This window comes from Rana temporaria, chromosome 4 (assembly GCF_905171775.1).
Source record: "Rana temporaria chromosome 4, aRanTem1.1, whole genome shotgun sequence".
Classification (NCBI taxonomy): Eukaryota; Metazoa; Chordata; class Amphibia; order Anura; family Ranidae; genus Rana; species Rana temporaria.
Window position 1 is genome coordinate 252,558,267 of NC_053492.1, and position 15,543 is coordinate 252,573,809.

The following is a 15,543-nucleotide window of genomic DNA, read 5'->3' on the forward strand; positions in this document are numbered from 1 at the left end:
AGTTTTCACAAATTCTCTCCATTGTGCGCTGGCAGAGGTGGAGGACAAATAACCAATTTCCAACTCTGTTAGATAAGCAGAGAACATTTTTATCCTAAATGTAATATTTTAGATGATTATCAAGAACATTCTAAGCCATGCAAGTTACATATTGGTGTTGATTTCCTAAAACTGGAGAGTGCAAAATCGGGTGCGACTGTGCATGGTCAATCAACTTCAGCTTGTTCAAATTGGCTTTAACAAAGAAAACTGGAAGCGGATTGGTTTCTGTGCAGAGCTGCACCAGAATTTGCACTCCAGTTTTAGTAAAGCAACCCCATACATCAGTGCTTTTCCTGCATTTAGTCCAGTAGAGAACATGCAAAACTCATGTACACAAATAAATAAAAAGAATAGTTAGAAATCTAGGGTTATGGGATTACAAAGCATATTTTTTTTACACTCTTTCGGACTTAAATTGTTTTTGTCAACCTAAAATAAAAAATAAGATCAAAAGACAGGAGAAAAAACTTTGGTATAAAGGGAGCACTACAGATACAAAAAAGTGAAAGCTTTGGTTAAAATTCACATATGCAGAAGGATCCTCTGCAATTCTTCCAAGTATCCCATTTTCTAGATTACTATTTTTGGCTAATGATAAATTAATAGAAACATCCGCATAGAAACCTGTTGCTAATATGCCCTGCATGAGAGCCACCAACTGTTTGTGATGGACATCCCTCAGAACTGAAAGCAGAGTGACATTTTAGGGATCTGTAACCCCAAAAAAAGTATTAAAAAAAAAAGTGACCCAAAAGGATGTAGGTTTCTGATACAATTTGTGTTGTAGAGTATTGTACCATGTTCATCATTGATTAATGCAGAAAGTTTGGAGTTAAAAGCCAGCCATATATGGATCAAAATTCAGCAGGATCAGCAGTCATGTATGAGCAAAGGGGTAGTACCGATTTATGTGCAATTCAATGAGACTTCTCACTGTGCGGAGATAATTGGCGGGAGAACATGTTCAAACACTTCTCCCCCGATTATCTCTGTTTCATAAACTGTTTAAATATTATTTTAATATTTCAGTATTAACATTATGACACAGCCATGACCTTTTTTAATTACTACTTTACTGTTTTGAACTAAAATTCCTCACCTGCATCAATTACTCCTCTGTCCCTAAAAACAAACATATAATAAATCTCTTTCACCTCACAAAGAAAGTATTGGGGATAAAAGGGGAGCTTTGTAAATAAATGATCATTGTGAATAGCTGGGAACCCCTACTACCAGCTCTTGATCATTAGTATGAGATCACAAAAAGAAGCCCATAGAAAAAAAAAATGTTATTTCTGCAGCCAAAAGGGTAATTTTGGATGCAGTGTAAAGAATAGTGGGGCCTCTCAATTCATGTGGCACATGAAGAGAAAGGTGTTTCATGTTAGTAAAACTATACTGTACAATTAGACAATTCGTCAATTGTGGCATCTCCTATTCGATCCATGGGATTATTTGCCCACGTGCTATGATTTATGTGTGTTGTACAAAGCGCACTTTGAGATTTTGGTAAGTATAAGGGGAATATCCTTAACGGGGAGGACATCATTCTTTACCCAGACATTAAATGAGCTACATAGGGAAGGTCCATGGGGAAACCAAAGTCTTTAGAATTTAAGCTTTAGCTCCAGATACAGATTTGTGAAAGAGGCACAAAACACTCATGGGCATTCAAGACATTTTGCATATACATTGACTGCTGATTGGATATAAGACAATCTGCAACCAACTCCATACACGCTCTTCAATAAGTCCAAATTTATTGTAACTCTATAAAAAGATAAATATGTACAGCGGAAGTTAACGCATTCCAGCCATAATGCAGATTGTCTTGTATCCATTTTTTTAGCAACTGAGTGACTGCACATCCTGCACCAGAAAGCTCAGGAGGATCTCTACATAATCTGGGGTAGTAGCATGTTTTCTTGAAGATTACATTCAGTGGTGTAAGCATAAATGTTTTTTGGGAACTTTTTGGGTACTTAGATTTTATTATTATTGGAACAAAAGTACCAAATGGGTAGTGGATTATGTCATTATTACGAGATATATAATATATGACAGTTCATGTGGGACTCTTGATACATATTTGGGTCACTAAAATACACATTGCTCTCACTACAGGATTTCTTTATAATGAAACATAAATAAAATAAAAAATACTTCTGAAAGTTTAGTGAGAAAATTCCCAGATATACATTGTGGTTGCATTCTTTACAAGCATGGATAGGAGGTCTATTTTGGAGAATGTTATAGTAAAAAAAAATCCAGAATAGTTGCTGCACTAGTAACTGCTACAAATACATTATATTTGATATCCACTCAGCCAAACACTGGCACTATAGAGTAGAATACATAAACTTTTAAACGTGCATTAGATGAGGGAGTATATTGGGGGATTTGTGACTTCAGTTACTATTTACATCCTATGCTTTGGCCTGTACCCGGCTCTGCCACAGCCAACAGCAAATAAAAATAAAATAAAATGTCAGCAAGAGCTCCATCTACTTCAAACTACTTTTTCCAATATACAGTACCTAAAAAAACTTGTGTATCCCACTTCCTCATCCACTGCCAATAACTGTTGTCCTGGATGTTTATGTGTTGGTAAAGCACTGACCAAACGCCAAAAACAAACTGCAGATGTTTTAAATGAGCTCCATAACGATGGCTAAGAGGGCAAGTTAGGATCCTAAAAAGCTAGAATATCCTGTTTTCCACCCTAAAATGTCTGATATATTCGATGAATGTGCACAAAGAGTCCAAAAACCTACATGAATAAAAGAAAAGCAACCAGTATGGTACAGCTAGTATTGTTAATACAATAAATGAATCCACATATATATATTTTTTAAATGAGGGCATTTGAAGTTGCAGTCTCATTAACTTATAGCCTTAAGACAACAAGAGAATTAAGATTTCAATTGTAGTCTCAAATTCCACTGGCAACTTCCATGCTGTCGCCATCAGTGTTCTTAAAATGAGTATTAGTGACATATTCAGACTTTAAAAAAATATTGATTAACACAGCATGTCAATGCAAACGAGTTATGGACTTAATAAACGCCAGGAATGGTGATTCTGCAATGCAGATTCTTGACATATGAGCTCACATCTGCACTAATGAGTTAAAGAGCGAGTCTCATTAAAGAGTTCTGGGGACATTGCAGGGACCAATTTATGTTAATGGAATGTTTATGCCAAAAGGTTCTAGTGCAGTCGTAAGCTAAGGAAAGGAGACTCCTCCATGGGGAGTTCTTGTGCTTCTCCTACATGAACCAGAAAGAATGCATAATTAAAGTTCTGAAAACCTACATTTAATTAAAGAGGAATAAAACGAGACTGACAAGTCGCACATAATATTTTCCAGTACGCTGATCAGATGCTACTGTCCAGGCATGCATGTCTTCCAGGTTCAAGCTGAATCTGCAGGATATGTTAAAAGGTGCACTGATATTGGGAACACATCATTTTTTCATATTGTCTCTGCTGGTGTGGAAACTGTTTTACAGACAATTAAATTACTGTAATCTTATCAAGCAATATAAAAACTAGACATTTGAAATATAGTGTGTAAATGTGATATCAAAAACCAGCAAGCAATGAAGATTCTGAATCAACCCCCTGCACACTATTTTATACACCCTTTCATATTTCAAGCAAACTTTTGCATAAAAAACAGGTATTCCTGGTTTGTATATATTGCATTGTACAGTCTGTTAACAAGGGTTAAATTCAGAATATGCAGCGCTAAAGTGGATGAAAAGTCTAACATTAACTATTCCTAAAATGTTTCCCTCCCCACCTCCTACCTATCCTGTATAAAAAAAAAAAAAAAGGTGTGTTCTTGTCTATTTTTAATTCCTTCCACCAGCCAGGTGATTTTGCAGATATCAGGCTCCCCTGTATCAGTGAACAGCTACAGAGTAGAGGAGAGGGTGCAAAACAATGTCTGGGCCATAAGAGCCTATGGGTGACATCACAGCCATTATTGAGCGCTCCCATACACAGAGCTGCAAGACCAAGTGTCCAGACTGGGGGGCCGTGTCCAAGATGGTGATGGGAGCAGACGTGTAGGATTAGAGAAGGATTATTATCCTTCTCTAATCCTGGTGTGGAACCACCGCAATCCGCTTTCATAACACCTGCCCTGCCTTCCTGAGCCCTGGGATATGCGGGGGACCAGATCCGGAGGAGACAAAATACACCTGTTGTGCATACCCCGCCAAAACCCAGGCCTACTGCTTTCCCCTCAGCCTGCCGCATGGAAGCTCAGAAGGAGGCCCCGCCAGACAAGGCGATCCTCACCGACTCCCCAGCCTTTGACGCTCTGATGCTAGCCATCGCAAACTGCCAATCTACCCTTACCGTTAAGATCGACCACGTCCAGATTGAGGCGGCTCTCATCTGCTGGGATATGGACGTGATCCGCGAGCGGGTGGCGGAGGTGGAGGGTCTCCGGCGCTGGGGATAACCAGAGAGCTCATCACTCCGACATGCTGTCTCTGAAAACCAGGGCGAAAGTTCTGGAGACCAGGGCCAACAACTTGCGGGTCCTGGGCCTGCCGGAGGGCGCAGATCCGGTCACTTTATTGGAGCGGCTGCTCCCTTCCCTGCTTCCCAACGCCCGCTTCTCTCCACACTTCTCAATTGAGCGGGCTCACCGCATTCCGGCGACCAGAGGCCCGCAGGGAGCGCCACCGTGCACCTTCATCTTTAAGCTCCTCCATTACCGGGACAGGGACACGGTCCTCCGCGCGGCCCGCCTGCAAGGTGAGCTGAAATTTGATAACACCAGGCTCCATATCTTCCCCGACTACTCGGTGGAGACACAACGCCAGCGCAAGTCCTTCGACCACGTCCGTGCTCTGCTCCAGGATAAAGGGATAAAATACAGCATGCTATTCCCTGCTAAACTGAGGGTGCAGGATGGCGAACGCACGCAATTCTTCACATCCCCCAAAGATGCAGTGGCCTGGGCTGAGGCACTGCCACGCTGAGTTCCTTTGTGACTGTTTTTTGCGCTCAAGGCTGTGAGTATATTGCATGGGGGCCCCTGCTGTTTATTTGAGGCGGTCTTCATGAGACTACATTGTGGGATTGGTAGGCTGACTGTCCCCGGTTGACTCTGGTGTTCTGGTGGCCATGGGTTTCCCCTTTGCTGGGTGGGGAGGCGGGTGGCGGGGTGCCTTTGGTTTGTGTATCCCCCCCTTTCCCAGAGCTATGCTCCTGGTCTCCATTTCCCGCCTTGTCCCTGGTGGACACTAGAAAAAAAAAGGTACAGCGCTAAAACATAAATGTGACCACCAAAAAATATTTATAAATTAGTGAAGAGTAAATGAATAAATCAATTGTGAAATGAGAACAATTGTTCAATTAAAGTTCAAAAAATTCCGATTGATCCAAATCCATATATTGAAGAAAGACTCATAAAAAATGTTAAAAGAAGAAAAATCCTCCACCAAAAAGGGACACCCGATAAATAAAGATGCAGTCTCCTTACCAGATGATAAGACCGGTATTGCAACGGTCTTATAGGGCCCAGGGATATTTAAAAGTCTTCCCAAAAGACTATCTCTGAAGCTGGAACGAATCTCACAGACTGTGTGCGTGCCACCAATAATTATCACTTCAAGCTCCTCCACAGTCCACCTTTTTGGTGGAGGATTTTTCTTCTTTCAACACTGGACCTATGAAGACTGTCCTACGGGTGTGGCGCTCCTCCAGGGCGAGGGGCGTAAAGCCGGGTCTGTCTCCCCCCCATACTCCCCTGTGGGCTAATCCCCTTCTTCCTCACTTATACACGATTTCTGATCCTGCATTTTGGGAACGGAGGGACATCCTCACTCTCCGGCTTGTGATGCCGAATGGTAGGATCATGTCGTTCCAGGAGCTGAGACGGACTTACAACCTTCCCCCCTCCTTCCAATTTCGATACTGGCAGCTCAGACATGCCCTTGCCTCACAATTCCCGGACCCAATGACTCTTGAGTCGGATTCCATTGAATGCCTCCTGGTATGGGGTGTGATAGGGAGTCCCCTTTCTTCCCTTTACCTCCGACTCAAGGTGACTCATGACACGGACATGACCGGGGCCCTGGGTAAATGGAGTACGGACCTTGATGAGGAGGTGTGGGAGGATTGTGTCTCCTCCTATATCCCCTCCATGATAGCCTCCCGTGACCATTTTATTCAACTGAAGTTTCTGCACAGGGCCTACTACACACCGCAAAGGCTGGCTGGGATATATCCCTCTAGGAGCCCGCTTTTTACCCGTTGCTCACTTGAGATGGGGACATTCTTTCATATGGTATGGTCCTGGGTTGAGGGCGATCCTGGGTCCCTCCCCTCCCTCTAATAGGTACGTACACAGATTTTATTTTTTTACACAGGTTAAGCAGCATGGCATAGTCCTGATCAAAAGTTTAAGACCACTTGAAAAATGGCAAAAAAAAATTATATTTTACATTGTTGGATCTTAACAAGGTTCCAAGTAGAGCTTCAACATGCAACAAGAAGAAATGAGAGTGAGACAAAACATTTTTTGCGCATTCAATTTAATGAAAATAACGATTAAACTGAAACAGGCTGTTTTTTTTGCTGAACTGCATAAGCAGGGTCTCTTATCAAGACACTGGACGATCCTCGACCCAAATTAAGGCCCTTACTGGTGCTGACTGCAGCCCCATAACCATCAGACGGCATCTGAGACTGAAGGGCTTCAAAAACAAAAAACTTCTTCAATAACCTCGTCTCCTTGAACGCCACAGAACTGCTCGTTTGGACTTTGCAAGAGAGCACCAAACATGGGACATTCAAAGGTGGAAGAAAGTTTTATTCTCTGATGAGAAAAAATGTTACCTTGATGGTCCTGATGGTTTCCAACGTTACTGGCATGACAAGCAGATCCCACCTGAGATGTTTTCTACACGCCACAGTGGAGGGGTCGCCATAATGGTCTGGGGTGCTTTTTCCTTCAGTGGAACAATGGAGCTTCAGGAAGTGCAGGGGCGTCAAACAGCCGCTGGCTATGTCCAGATGTTGCAGAGAACATTCCTCATGACTGAGGGCCCTCGTCTGTGTAGCAAAGACTGGGTTTTTCAACAGGACAACGCTACAGTACACAATGCCCGCAGGACAAGGGACTTCTTCCAGGAGAATAACATCACTCTTTTGGCCCATCCTGCGTGTTCCCCTGATCTAAATCCAAATGAGAACCTTTGGGGATGGATGGCAAGGGAAGTTTACAAAAATAGACAACAGTTCCAGACAGTAGATGGCCTTCGTGCGGCTCTCTTCACCACTTGGAGAAATGTTCCCACTCACCTCATGGAAACGCTTGCATCAAGCATGCCGAAACAAATTTTTGAAGTGATCAACAATAACGGCGGAGCTACTCATTACTGAGTTCATGTTTGGAAGTTGGATTTCTGTTTTGGGGGGGTTTAGTTTTTTTTTTGGAGGTGTGGTCCTAAACTTTTGATCAGCTGAAAAACAGCCTGTTTCAGTTTATTCGTTGTTTTCATTAAATTGAATGCTCAACAAATGTTTTGTCTCACTCTCATTTCTTCTTGTTGCATGTTAAAGCTCTACTTGGAACCTTGTTAAGATCCAACAATGTAAAATATGATTTTTTGCCATTTTTCAAGTGGTCTTAAACTTTTGATCAGGACTGTAGTTAGGGTTTTTACCACTTTAACATGAAGTCACACCTTCTTAGTAACCTACATATGATATACAGTACCTATCTATCATGTTTCAGAAATAGAAGTATTAATAGTTTGATTTTATTAAATAAAAAAATGGAAAGTAAATGAATAGAACAGAAATCAAAATCAAGCCAATGGATTGGTGTGGCCAGCTTTTGTCTTCAAAACAGCAATTTTTCTAGGTACACGTGCACCCAGTTTTTGAAGGTACTGGATAGGTAGGTAGTTCCAAACATCTTGGGAGAACTAACCACAAATCTTCTGTGTGTGTAGACTGCCTTAAATCCTCCTGCCTCTTTATGTAATCCCAGACAGATGCAATGTCGAGATCAGTGCTCTGTGGGGGCCAAAATATCATTTCCAGGACTCCTTGTTTCTCTTTATGCTAAAGAGTTACTTAAGGACATTGGCGGTATGTTTGGGGTTGTTGTCCTGCTGCAGAATAATTTTAGGGCCAAATCACATGCCTCACTGATGGTATGGCATTAAGAATCAGCAATTGCCTGTATTTCTCAGCACTGAGAACACCATTAATCCTGACCAAGTTTACAACTCCATTTACAGAAATGCAGCCCCAAACTTTCAAGGAGGAAACAAACGGCCTCCTGCTACAGAAAAATGTTTCAAATTTTGACTCAGTAGTCCAGAGCACCTGCTGCCATTTTTCTACACCCCAGATCCTATTTTCATGCAGAGTTGCTTTGTTTCCATATCAGAGGTATGGCTTTTTGGCCACAATTCTCCAAAGACCACTTCTGCCCAGACTTCTCCAGACAGTAGATGGGTATAGCAGGTTCCTACAGGTTTCTGCCAGTTCTGTGTTGATGGCACTGCTGGACATCTTTCGATGTCGAAAGGGAAGCATGCATGATGCATCTGCTGCCCTAAGTTTCCTTGGCCGACCACTGCGTCTACGGTCCTTAATATTGCCTATTCTTTATGCTTGTTCAAAAGAGATTGAACAGCACATCTTGAAACCCCAGTCTGCTTTGAAATCTTTGCCTGGGAGAGACCTTGATGATGCAGTATAACTACCGTGTATCTTGTTGCTGTGCTCAGTCTTGCCATGGTGTATGACCTGTAATATGAAACGGTCTTCTACAACCTCACCTTAGTAGCAGAGTTTGGCTGTTCTTTACCTAGTTTTAAGCCTCCTACACAAATGTTTTTGTGCAAGTGTGATGCCGCGTACACACGATCATTTTTCGGCATGAAAAAAACGTTGTTTTTCAAAAACGTCATTTAAAATGATCGTGTGTGGGCTACACATCATTTTTCAGGTTCTGAAAAACGACAAAAAAAATTCTAACATGCTGCATTTTTTAACATTGTTTTAAACGATGTCGTTTTTCGGGTTGTAAAAAATGATCGTGTGTGGGCTATATATATTTAAAATTCGCCCATGCTCAGAAGCAAGTTATGAGACAGGAGCGCTCATGTTTTTTTTTCATGCTGGAAAATGATCGTGTGAAGCCTTAGGGCAGGTGTAGGCAACCTTGGCCCTCCAGCTGTTTTGAAACTACAAGTCCCATGAGACATTGCATGACCCTGACAATCACAGGTATGACTCCTAGAGGCAGAGGAGTGATGGGATTTGTAGTTTCACCACAGCTGGAGGGACAAGGTTGCCTCCCCCTGCCTTAGGGTATTCACACCAAATATTGATTTGATTTTAAAAAAATAATCACTTTGCTTTTTGTAAATTACTAAATATAAACCAATTATAACACATTTTTTTTAAAGTATTCTTACTTTACAGCATTTCTTCGCACCTGCCTAAAAGGTTTGCACAGTATTGTATATAGTTTGGACAGCTGTATTTATTAAAACTACTTCTGACCGTTCTATCTAAAAACATCTGATGCTTACTGTATCTCTCCTTTTCATCTTATGGCTATAGGTAATTAATTTACATAGCCTGTTAAACATGAGCATTAATAGGAGTGACAGATCAGGAGACTCTGGACCGGTTAACCACAGTGTGAGGTTACAATGGGTAGGACAGACCACACGTGTCTTGGCCTGTCACTCAAAAACACATAATTAGAGTGGGCTGGTAAGCCTAGGAGTCCAACAGCAGTTCCTGCCCACTTTAGCGAGTGTCAGCACGATGATGTCTCACTCCTTTCTAGATTTAGGTGAAGCAGAGTGCTTGTGGCAAAAGAAGTGAAGAATTCATTGAAGTTCAAGAAAGGACTATTTATATTCTCTATGAATATTGCTGCCAGAAAAGTTCAACTGTCAAATGTCAGAGCCACTGCTGGTTGCTGAAGTTCTGGCATGCAAAACATCAATCACAAGGGACGAGGTTTGGCAACCTGAGGGGCAGTGCTTAAAGAGGAGTTCCACCCAAATTTGAACTTCCGCTTATCCCACTCCTCACCCCCTTACATGCCACATTTGGCATGTAATTTTTTTGGGAGGGGAAGTGGGGGCTTCAGGAAGAGTGGGACTTCCTGTCCCACTTCGTCCTTCCTGTAGGCGACTAAGCTTAATCGCCTACAGGAAGGGGCTGCTGTAGGCGATCGCCTAGGACACGTCACAGGTCCTGGGCGATCTCCTGGCCAATTACACGGCGCAGCGCCGGGCCGCGCCGCTCGCGCATGCGCAGTGGGTGCCCGGCCGTGAAGCCGAAAGCTGTCACGGCCGGGTGCCCACACTGAGAATGAAGACGCCGGCCGGGGAGGGGGGGGAGAGGAGCGGAGCCACAGCCGGCGCGTCGCTGGAGCGCTGGAGCAGGTAAGTGTCTGTTTATTAAAAGCCAGCAGCTACACTTTTTGTAGCTGCTGACTTTTAATAAACATACAAATTGGCTGGAACTCCCCTTTAATATTGACTTGGGCAGTAGTCAAACTTCCATGTACAGACTGGTCCTAGGATCCAAGTGGGTTCCATAGGGATATATGTAAAGTCTAACAAAGTTAAAAGGGGTTATAAACCCTTGTCTTTTTTCACCTTAATGCATCCTATGCCCTGGGTACTCGGCTCTTGATTGTATAGATTGATAGCAGCACAGCCATTGGCTCTCACTGCTGTCAATCAAATTCAATGATATGGGCGCCAGGGGGTGGGGCCGAGTCTGGCATTCTGTGTCAATAGACACCGATTTTTTTATTTTTTATTTTTTTTATTGAAAAGCCTATGGTGTGCAAAACACACTCAAAAACTCCACCCGGTGCCCAAAAAAATGTACACACACATAAAGAGTGAAACACAAAAACATGCACAGGGTGCTACGTCAATCGGTCCTCCATAGCGAAGGACCTGACCCTGATCCCCCGGGGCGTTAGGCTCCAGACAGGGACTGAGGTACTCACATGGTCCGAGCAGCCGAAGCCGACACGGACCCCATTCTTTGGAGGGTCTGCCGAAACAGAACCCACCCAAGTACTAGGTGGGGCTACCCCGAAGGAAGACCCCATGAGACCAGGCTAACTAAGCCAGAAGGCCATGTCCACCCACTCCCAAGACATTCAGGGCTGGCCCGAGGACCAGCACCCTAGAGGAAGATGAGGAGAGTGAGAGAAATGTGACCATCGTGTAATACGATGGCCAGCCCTCCGGCCAGGAAACAAAAATTCCTCTGGGCCCGGCCCTAGAGGCAGGTGTATAAAAAATGTGTGTATGGTGACGTGACCTAGGTGCCAAACTCAAAGTGCCCTCTCAAACACTTGTGCAAGTATGGCACCCCTGGACTGCCACTCCAGGGGCACATCACCATACGTTTTTTTAAACCAACCCTGACCAACAGCCCGGACAGTCACAGCCCCCTTCCCCACCAGAAAGGATATAGAGCTCCGGAAGCTCAGGGAGAGTGCCCTTACACCTCTTTCACTCCCTACCTAAATTATACTCGAGGGGTACTAGCCTTCATTAGACCCCCCCTTAACAGTAAAGTGAGGTCGACGTTCCCTCTCAAGAAACTGGCAAGGTTAGGAACTGCATCAAATCCAGGCCAGAATGCCAGGGACCCGACCCTTCAGCTTCGACCACATGTTTCTCCGTCCCGATCAGAAGGCTTTCACCTCCACGCCAGCAGGTTTTGCATCCTCCACCACCATCCCTTTCCACCTCGCAGTGTACTAGGGACGGTTAGCATAGTGCCACCTCCTGGCAACTGATAAGAACAGATACTACACTTGATCTTAGCCAAAAGGCAGAGAAGCGACAGACATAGATGCTGGACTCAGGAGCATGTCCGTAAGGCAATCCTCTGGGAGAGCGCTTCTCCCAGGGGGTTAGCCCATGTGGGGAGGAGCCACGAGAGCCGCCGGGGAGAACAGAAGACACCAGAAAACAAACTGCACAGTGGAGGCAAGTATGATATGTTTGTTATTTTTTTTTAAAACGAGGGTTTACAAACCTTTTAAGGACCGGGTTCACATAAAAAAAAAAAAGAAGGACTTCCTGCTTACCCTGCCCTTTTTATATTTTTTTTAATTGCAGAGTCCATGTAATGGGATGAAAGGTTTTGTGCAAGAAGCTCTTGAGTCACCTCAGATCACTGCTGCTACGTCTACTTCCCAAATCCTCTACAGGTTTAAAGCGGATGTGCCACTAAACAAATATATTAAAAGCCAGCAGCTACAAATACTGCAGCTGCTGACTTTTAATATAAGGACACTTACCTGTCCTGGAGTCCAGCGGTGATCGCAGCAGATGACGAGCCGATCGCTCGTCACCCTGCTGCTCCCCCCTCCATCCACGGTGAGGGAACCAGGAAGTGAAGCGCTCCGGCTTCACTGCCCGGTTCCCTACGGCGCATGCGCGAGTCGCGCTGCGCCCGCCGATTGGCTCCCGCTGTGTGCTGGGAGCCGAGTGTTCCCAGCATACAACGGGGGATGGACGGGAAGGGGAAAAAAAACCCGTCCTTTGCCCGTATCGTAGGGCCGGAAGTGGGTGCAGATACCTGTCTGTAGACAGGTATCTGCACCCCCCTCCCCCCTGAAAGGTGTCAAATGTGACACCGGAGGGGGGGAGGGTGCCGATCAGCGGGACTCCACTTTAGAGTGGAGATCCGCTTTAAGATTTACTGCAAAACTCTGCAGCCCTTAAGATGCCAAAAAGTAAGCCGGAAGGACCCGCCGTGAGCCGGCGACAAAGTCACTGAGGTACCTTAGTGCTCTACCCTATCTGGCTTGCCCTCTCCTTCCACTTTCTTTTCTCTGTTTCTCGTATATTTTAGGATGTTTTGTGTGCACAGTTAAATGTGATATCAGTATCAAAGTGCTGCACGCTACATAGTTTCTCTGGAACGACCCCCACTGCAGCTAGTATGCATAACATTGAGGTTCGGAGGTTGATATCCCTCCCCCCACCTGCACTATGTATATCTTAGACAAGTCCATATACCTTTTTTTCTACTTTTATATGTTCACTACATCTGAACATGTACACTGCTGTTTTGTTTTTTATTGACAAACAAAAAATAAAAAAAATTGTCATTTAAAAAAAAAAAAGCCTTTTTTTCCACTTGAATATGAGATAAAAATCCCACACAATCCTTTATATTTATGTTTCTATTCTAAAGTTAGTAGGAGCAGTTTTCAGAGGCTGTAGGGGACATACGGTAGTTCTGCCAAAACTGATTTTGGATTGGCAACCTGGCATGTTTTTTCCCCCAGTGTTGAACATGCTGTTAGCTATTTAAACATTATATTATAAATATACCTATTCATTTACATTGTACAATATAGGCAAACAAGCGCTTAAGCAAAGAATTTGTAATAGCTTGACAAAATACACATTACCTAAAACTATATAAGAAAGGACATACCTCTATAGACATCTCATGCGTCTGATGCATAACATATGGCACATTCAAGAACAGTGGGCCAAAATATATAAATAAAATACATTTACCTACTATATACAGATAACTAAAGAGAGAAAAATGTGTGTAAATAATTCTCAGTATCGGTGTAACACAGTTGTTGCCTTATCTCCATTGGCATTTATAAACATCTGGGAGTGTATCTTAAAGGAAACAATGTTCAGGAGCCATCTGGACAAAACTGCGGGCAAAATGAAATGCGAAGCATATGGAAAAGCAGATTTTTCTCTTCCCTGCAGCAGTACAGGATGACAAATGTCAAACTTAGATGTGAGCACGCTTGACTGTGCTATGCTTTGCAGCACCACCTGGCTCTCCTTGCCTGGCCACCAAATATGGACAGCACTGCCACAGCGGACCATGTCTGCAGGGGAAACTCAATAAATGCATTTCACTTCATGGTTAAATGGCAGCTTCACACAAGTACCAACATCCCATTTGTTTTGCCTGATGTGTGAATCCATGAAAAAGAGAAAGGCTTTTACTTGCCTTTTCATTTTTCTATAAAAGGTTACTGTAGTAAATAGGTTCATGGCAATACTTCACAAAATAACTTTATGAAAGAGTGATTAATTTGCAAAGGCATAATAAAAATATTTGGTTTGAATTGTTATTGCAATTTAGAATATTGAATTGAATTGCAATTTAAAATTATTGCATCTAACCAAGATTTGTAGACTGGTAAAATACATGTCAGACTGCTGACACAGACACCCTTTGTGATGCAAAACGTTTCTATAGTAGAAGACAAATGTAAAGTGTAACTCCATTTATTTTTTTATTTTTTTGTGGGGGGGTGTCACAACTTCTGCTAATTTGTTTAATTCCGTCTTTGGTCCAGTTGGAAAGATTCCTGTTAACATCCTGAAGTTGTGGTAATATTGTAACTGGAATAAGACGTGAGGGAAAAGCTCCACTGGGGACAACAAAAATCTTGCAAGGGTTCTAACCCATTTATCCCCTGTCCTAAGCAAAAAAAAAAAAGTTTTGCCTGGAGTGTTGCTGCAAATGAGAAAAACTTTACAGAATATATTAAATTAGAAACAAAGACATATTACAAGACAGAAGAGATATTCTAAAGCATAAATAAAAATTATTGTACAAATTTACAGAAACGCCTTAGGTTAAACATGCTTCAATTTGCCAATAAAAAGCATTGCACTTTTAAAGGGGTTGTAAAGACAAAAATATTTTCCTCTTAAAGTCTGACAGTAGCTGATAAAGTAAAAAGTAATGTTTTGCATTTTAACTAGTTTGATACCTGTTGAAATGGAGCCGTTTTATTCACCTCCAGCACTCCTGAATCGTTATTCTCACTGACTTCCTGGTTTGCAGTGCGCATTCATTCTCTATATCACGGCCTAATGGGAACTACAGTTCCCATTAGGCTTAGCCTCCATGCCTGTGAGGGATAAGAGAGCATCTTCACGCAGGGCTGTAGTCATAGGGAGGGGGTGAGCACATTCTGCTTTCCACCATGCAAAACGGCTCAGATGATGGTGGAAAGCAAGAAGAGGAGTGACAAGAAATGGCATTTTCAAACCTGGATTACTGTATTTTGGAGGTCAAAAGGAAAAAACGAGGTAAGTGATATTTAAATGCTCTAGCTTACAGCAATCAATTGATCTAATACAAAACCAACCTTTAGTGTTTCTTTAATATTGGTTGTTGTACTACATACCAGAATTGTAGATTGTGTAATAAAACGTCATTCCCCTTTTCTATATAAAATGAATAGCCTACAACCCATTGGCATACATGTTTGATGATGAGCTTTTGATCTCCCCTGAGAGTATTCTACTCCTTGTCTGATGGTTGTTCACATCAGGTCAATCTTTTCATAAATACCAGAGTGGGCATGGCCACCGTAGTCTGCTAATATTTATCCTAGCCAGACTGGCTCGTTTTTTAAGCCTGAAGATTTTGACAACTACTCAAAACAACCTTTTTATAAAAAAT

At 42.8% G+C, this 15,543-nt stretch overlaps 1 protein-coding gene and 1 pseudogene across 1 annotated transcript in view; both read right to left on the reverse strand.

Annotated features, from left to right (window-relative positions):
• USP45 (ubiquitin specific peptidase 45) overlaps positions 1 to 15,543 on the reverse strand; it is a 225,598-nt gene that overhangs the window by 155,755 nt on the left and 54,300 nt on the right.
• Positions 11,786 to 11,920, reverse strand: LOC120938715 (annotated as a pseudogene).